The sequence below is a fragment of the Pteronotus mesoamericanus genome, unplaced genomic scaffold (assembly GCF_021234165.1).
Source record: "Pteronotus mesoamericanus isolate MK-2021 breed Mesoamerican mustached bat unplaced genomic scaffold, CSHL_Meso_final scaffold_36, whole genome shotgun sequence".
Taxonomy (NCBI): domain Eukaryota; kingdom Metazoa; phylum Chordata; class Mammalia; order Chiroptera; family Mormoopidae; genus Pteronotus; species Pteronotus mesoamericanus.
Window position 1 is genome coordinate 22,761,318 of NW_026555313.1, and position 6,594 is coordinate 22,767,911.

Here is a 6,594-nt window from a genome sequence, read left to right on the forward strand (position 1 = left end):
GCTCCCCACCACCCACCTTCTTAATCTGGGGTCCCTGGTGGGCTTCATAGAGACTCCTTGAGCTTGTATGGGAAATGCTGCATGTGCATTTGTGTTTTTCCTGGAGTGAAACTCACTGCCTTTCTTCTGTATAGCTGTGACAGTACAGTGGCCCTAGAGTCTAGCACTGGAGAGTCAAATTCTAGCTCCAGCATTTATTATGCTATGACCTTGAACAACTTACGCAACTTCTGCAGAAGCTCATCTGTAAATAGTGAAAGGAATGATATTTACCTCCTGGGATCATTAAGAGCAATGGCACCCTTAGATCTGAGCAACGGGGGCCTCAGCCCAGGGCTCCTGAGTTTAGAGGGCCTTGTTCTGGCCCTCCTCTGGCCAGACTCCTCCTCACTGGAAAAGGAGTTTGTGGGACAGGACGGATGGTGATTCACGCACCTCCTCTTCCAGGCCGTCCTGTCAGGAGCCAGCCATGCAGATGTGCACTCACCGGCAAAGGGCAGCTGTTTGCAGGGGGTTGGAACTAGAGGGAAAGTGGCATGCGGGCAGAGGTGAAGCGTTAGAAGGCATGCATGAGAGCACCTGTTCCTCAGGGGGCCAGACAAGAGTGGACCAAGTGATGGTTTGGGGACCTAGTCTTAAAATTCAGACCAAGAAAAATTAATCAAAGGGAGAGGGGATAATAGGTAAAATTTAACACTTTCTTATCTTAATTTATAACTTATATTTAGACATATATGTAATTTCCATTTGTACACTTGCCCTTGGTCTTGCAAAATTCAGAAGTGGACCTGGCTATGAAGACTGACTGAGATATTATTGCATGTAGAAGTGCTTAGCAGAGTGCTAGGCATAGGGTAAGTCTATAGTACAATTTAGCTCTTACTATTCTCAACGAGGTCTGTGGTCCCAAAAGGCTAAGTCTCTTTCCACCTCCAGGTTTGCACATTCACTCTGTCCTCTCCTGGGCAGTTCCTGACACTAGATCAACAGGCCAAGGCATACTTTATTTTTACGCTGCCCACTTTATTTTTACAGCAGGGGTCATATTTCTCGGATCAGGAGGCTGAGGTGAGACAGGAGGTGAGCCAAAAGGGAAGGAAAGTGACCCCTGTCCTGAGGAGGAGGAGGGGAGGGGACAGAGCTCCCTGGATATCTTTAGATCCTGGTGACAGAAAAAGGTGCCAATTCCCTCAGTGACTTCTACCTTCCTTGCTGCCTCACTGTTCACCAACTCTTAGAGCCAGGCAGGTCCTTGGAAAACTCACACACTTCACAGATGAAGAAACAGGCCCAGAGTAGTCAAATGTGTGGCTCAAGGTCACGGAGAAAGCGACTCTTAAAGCCAGGCTTAGAACCTCTCCTGTTATCTGCTTTGCACCTCCAAACGCCCAGCTCTCCTCTAAAGAACACCAGGAGGGCTCTGCAGCTTGGGAAATGCTTGAGAAATGCATGAGCAGCAGGAGGATTTTTACATTTATAGAGCACTTTCCTCAAAAATTCTCAAAACACTAGTCCATTAGTCAAGCTTGGAGGATCCTCCTGAGGGTCCCAGGGAAGAGGGTGCCAGGGGAGGAGCAACAAAAGGTGAGTTCCTTCTCTCCTGACTTTTGAAAACTGTCTCTTTGAGGAGCCCTGGCTGATTTACCCCCCTCAGGAGCCCCCAGGCTCTGGGTGGGAAAAATTGCTTGGGCACCTTGATCCCTTTCCCTCCTTCTACTGAAAGTCCCTCGATGGTGGGGATGGTGGCTTGGATACAGCCCTCAGCTGCACCCTGACAATCTTGATCCTTGGTCATGGGATAACACACACTCTGATCTTAGAGGAACTGGCTTAGCCGTACCCTGGGGGAGCAAATTTTCAAGGATGCAGAGAGGGATGAGTCTATGCCAAGGAGCTGTCAGGAAGCTCAGGCTGGAGGAGATAGGGCCTAGATTTAAGGGGAAGGAGATTATTTTTCTTGGGGGAGGAAGGTTATGTAGGTTCTTGGTTGCTTTTAGTCCAACAGTCCTGAGACCAGGTGATGCCCTCAGTTCCTGCCCTCCAGGGAGCTGGATCGGAGCCTGGAGGGAGAACAGGTATGGGGGAGATCAGTGTGTGGCAGGGAAGTGGGACCAGCAGTAATGGGAGCAGAGCTCCAGCTCTTGGCCTCTGAGAGATGCTCTTACACAGACTCACCCACAGGACAGTCCCCACTTCTACCATGGTGGGGAGATAAAAGCTTCCGTCTCCTGGCAGTTCCCAGAAAGCCAGCCAAGCCCCCAGAAGGGGAGGGAGGGAAAGGGAGAGCTCTGATGAGGTTTCCTGAGCTATTTTGAGAGGAGTTCCTCCTAAGTAACAAGAGTCTGACAGGGAGCCTCCTCCCCTCTGGCTCCCCTATTGTCCTTGCCTGATGCCCGCCTCACCCCCTCTTCCCACATAAGCCCTAGCAGCTCCTGGCTTGCACCAGGGCATTTGCAGTAACAGCCTGACTGGGCTCTTAGAGGCAGAGAACACAGTCTCTGCAGGCAGCCCCTGCACCCCCACCTCCCAGCTCCTGTTCCACCAGCCAGCCTCCATAAACACCTGGAGCTGCTTCCCTTTTCCACCTTTCCTGAGCAACCCTCTGGTTATAAGCAGGGCCCAACCTCAGGACAGTGGGACTGCAGGAACTGAAAATTCTCTGTGTGCATTAACCTGAAGTTAAATGCCCCCAAATCCTTCTGCCTTTTAATTTGGGGCTGCTGGATACCACATGGAAAACTTTTGGGAGCCTCCTTCCAGTGCACCTAAGCCTATTCCCTGCCCATCCCTACTCACCAGTTTTCCCCTCCAGCTCAGAGTGCCTGCTTATCCTCAGCCACAGTCTCTGTATCTACTGAAGTTTGGCGGGTGCCAAGGGGGTTAACAGGACAGCATGCACCGAACCAGCCAGCCGGTGTGTGGCTTAGCAGTCCAGCATGGAACTGGTAATGGCCACTTGCCTACTGCTCCCCAGCCCACCTCAAATCAGCAAGCTAGAGTAAAGAGAAGCCCTTCCCCCGAACCCTCCTCACCCATTTCCACTTTCTAAGGGTTCTGGGCACAGGTAGGTAGGCAGCTACTGCCTCCATCTCTTCCTCTTTTTCTGTTTTCTGCCTCATTGTGTCCAAACATCCTTTTGGGCAAAGGGGGGTGGGGAGGCCCAGAGAGATGAACTCACTAGAAGGCAAAGGGAGGATGGAGCTGAAATATCCTGACCAGGGAGATATTGGCTGGATAGTCCCAAGCTGGAGAGGAGTGTATGCCAACCTTCAGGAGCAGGCACCTGCTTCCCCACCGCAGCTCAGAGGTGGGGTGAGTCATGGGCATCTCTTTGTTCTGGGCCGCACTGGGATGGAATGGGAAGTCCCAGGGCAGGGTCTTAGCCATCCTACCCAGTACCCCAGAGATGTGTTTAACACAGCTCTGCAACATAGGTTACCATGCCCCCTGCTCTCCCATGAAGGGACAATGGCGGCTCAGGAGGGCTGAGGGCTAGAGGCATTGGGAGGCTTCAGCCTGGCTGCCCAGGGGACCGCCTTGTCAGCTGAATGGAGATGTCCTCCTGGAACCGAAGACCAAGTCCTGTCCCTGAACTGGGCACTGAGAGGAGTGCACAACGGTATGCAGTGCCAGGCAGACTCCCTGAATGCTCTGGCCCCATCCTCTGCACATTTCAGTGCAGGAGCGGTGGATCTTGCAAAGTGAGGAGAGAGGGAGTATCTGGGGTAGGAGTGGAGATGTGGCAGGGGAAGAAGGCTGGGGAGAGATGGAGAAGCTGAGAAAAAGGGAGGAACTGTGGGAGCAGAGGAGCATCTCCCTGGAGTGAAGGGCAACTTGGAGAAGTTGAAGTGTGACACAGGCTAAGGAGGAGGGGTAGGGACAGGGACACAATAGGCCAGCAGGTGAAGAAGAGGTTTTTACAGGCTTTCAGAAGCCAAGGGAGAAGAAGGTGGCCAGCAGAGATCAGAGCTGTTTGCATAGAGCTGTGGGGTCAAGAGCCAGGGGAGAATATCAGGTGCCCACTGAGAAGGCTTTGCCTCTACTTCCAAATACCATCACCTTTACCATGTTGTCCACAGTCATTTTGGAGGTTAGCCCCAAGTCACCCTTTCCCCACACTCCCCTGAGCCTGAGGGCTGCAAGAGGCCAGTCCACTGCCCTTTCCCACGGTGTGGTGTGGCAGCTTTGGCGTCACACCGCCCTGAGTTTGAATTCTCTGCTATTTTCTAGCCATGTCACATTGTATGTACACATACTTAGTACAGCAGAACCTTTGTCTCCATATCTGTTAAGAGTAAGGAAAGAATGCGTATTTGGGAAGTTGTCCTGAGGATTAAATCAGCTGGTATATATAGAATATTTAGCTCAGTGCTAGGCACTCAATAAATGATGGCTATTCTTATTGGTAGCCAAATCTCTCTCATCCCACTCTCCCCCACCCTCCACACACACCCCCCAAGCCCTTCCAGGCTGGATATAAACCCCTGACACAGCCCTTCCCAGCAGCATCAGTGACGGTGGAGGGCCCACATGGCGTGTGCATGCTACAGGGCAGGGATAAAGAGGTAGAAGACTTGGGCAAAGCTGAGAGGGTGAAGGGAAAAGGAAGGAGGAGAAGGAAAGGTGACTGTCACTTTTTATCTACAGTCTTGGCTTTAAGGACAGGGGAAGTTTTGCCCTGGCTGAAGGGCCAAGGATGAAGGTTAAACTTGGCTTGATCTTTGGAAAGAGGTTTCCCAGGGGTAACTCCTAATTTCCACCCTCTCCCTGCCTGTTTGTCACTGTGAATGGGGCTTGCCCCTTCCCTTTTCCCCACCATTGATAAATTGGGTAAAGATGAACAGGGTTAAGGAGTACAAATGTACAGAGGTGGCTTGGGGAGGAACATCACAAAGAAGGCAGAGGGACGGGGCATGTGTCGTATTTATCTTGAAACAAGCAATAGTTAATCCCACTACTATTATTTGAATCCTAAAATGAGAACTGCTGAGAGCCATTGTCAGTAAATTTAGAAGGCATCTAAAAGTATGCCCTGACACCTGAATATTCTTGACAACAGCCCTAAGCCACACTTGAATACGTTCCGGAATGGGGGTCTCATTACTGCAGAGAGACTCAACCCTCTGCACAGCTCTGACTTACATCAGCCGATAAGTCTCTGTCCGCCAGCCCTAATGTTTAGCCTTGGGGTAAAATGGGACACATCTAATCCCCCTCCCCTGTGGCTACAGCCCCAGCCATTGTATTGGCCCACAGCTAGGATGCACATCCCCTCACCGCTCCCCGCCCCTGTGGAACACGCCCTCTTGATTTGCCCATTTTCCCAAAGGAGTGACTCTCAGTCTGCTGAGGCAAACAGTTCCTAGTCCTGTACCACTTGTTTACAGGGAATTTGTCCCAGTTGAGAAGCAGAGGCAGCTGTGGTTGGGATAAAGGTGACTTTGCCATTGATCTAAGGGAAAGCCTGTGCCATGGAATCCCAAGTAGCCAAGCTCAGTGTCCAGCGTCCACTTGCACCCTCTCCTAGCACCTCCTGGACTCTCCAGGTCATTATTGCCAGAGAAAAGGAAAAGCTGCTTTTCCAAGCTACCCACTCCCAGGATAACTACTCTCCCATGCCCACCTCATCTATTCCTATCCCTTCCATCCCCAGTCTTTCTCCTTTTTCTAGCCAAAGCTCTCCACAGCTCTGCAGGGAAGTGGGCCCTAGCCTAGGCTAGGCTAATCTATTTTACGACCAAATCTACATGTTAAACCAAATCTATGTTAAGGTGCCAGAATGTAGTTTTTAGCTGGCTTCCTTCCTCAAGGCCTTCTGAAGCTTTTATCCACTGGGTGCCCGGACCTGTCCCAAAAAAATGGTTAGTGCCCTGACATTAGCATGGTAGCAGGCAGCCAGGAGAGACTAGAGCCATCTGAGAAGACTTCCTGCAGAGCCCTGCCAGCATGGACCTCTGGAGCCCCCAAAATGCCAATAAAAGGCATCCAGCTGCCTAGCTCATATCCCACCAGGCACTGCCCTCGCCTCCTCGCACCTGAAGTTTCTTAAATACTACTGCCCCCATTCCTGCTAGAGGGGAGAAAAACAAAGAGCCTAAGAGGGGCCCATGTAGAAACCAGTCACACTACTGGGTGTGGGAGTGGGACGCTGAAAATTGGAGCTAATAGACAGATCCTCTTGCCTGAGAACATCAGGTCAGCCTGGTGAAGGCCTTTACCTGGGGAAGAGAGAGGGGTTCCAGCCTAGGTTCTGTCATTAGCCAACTGTGTGACTTAGGGAGAATCACTTTCTCTCTCTGAAACTCAGCTTTAAAAACAGAGCCTACAGGAAGCATGGGAGCCTCTTCTAGTTAAATTCAGGCTTGGGAAGGGCAGTCAGGAGCTTGGGCTGATGTGTGCTAAGCTATGTGCTAGGCCCAGACTGGGCGTAAGCTGTGGAAAGAACAGCTGATCCGGAACCTGATGGGCGAGTTTGTCTTTGTCCTTGACTTATCCTGTGGGGTTAAGGAAGTCACTTCCTGTTCTAATCCTCAGTTTCCCCTTTAGGAAAATCAGGAGGTTTGGCCAGGTAGTCCCTGGAACCTTTCTCATCTT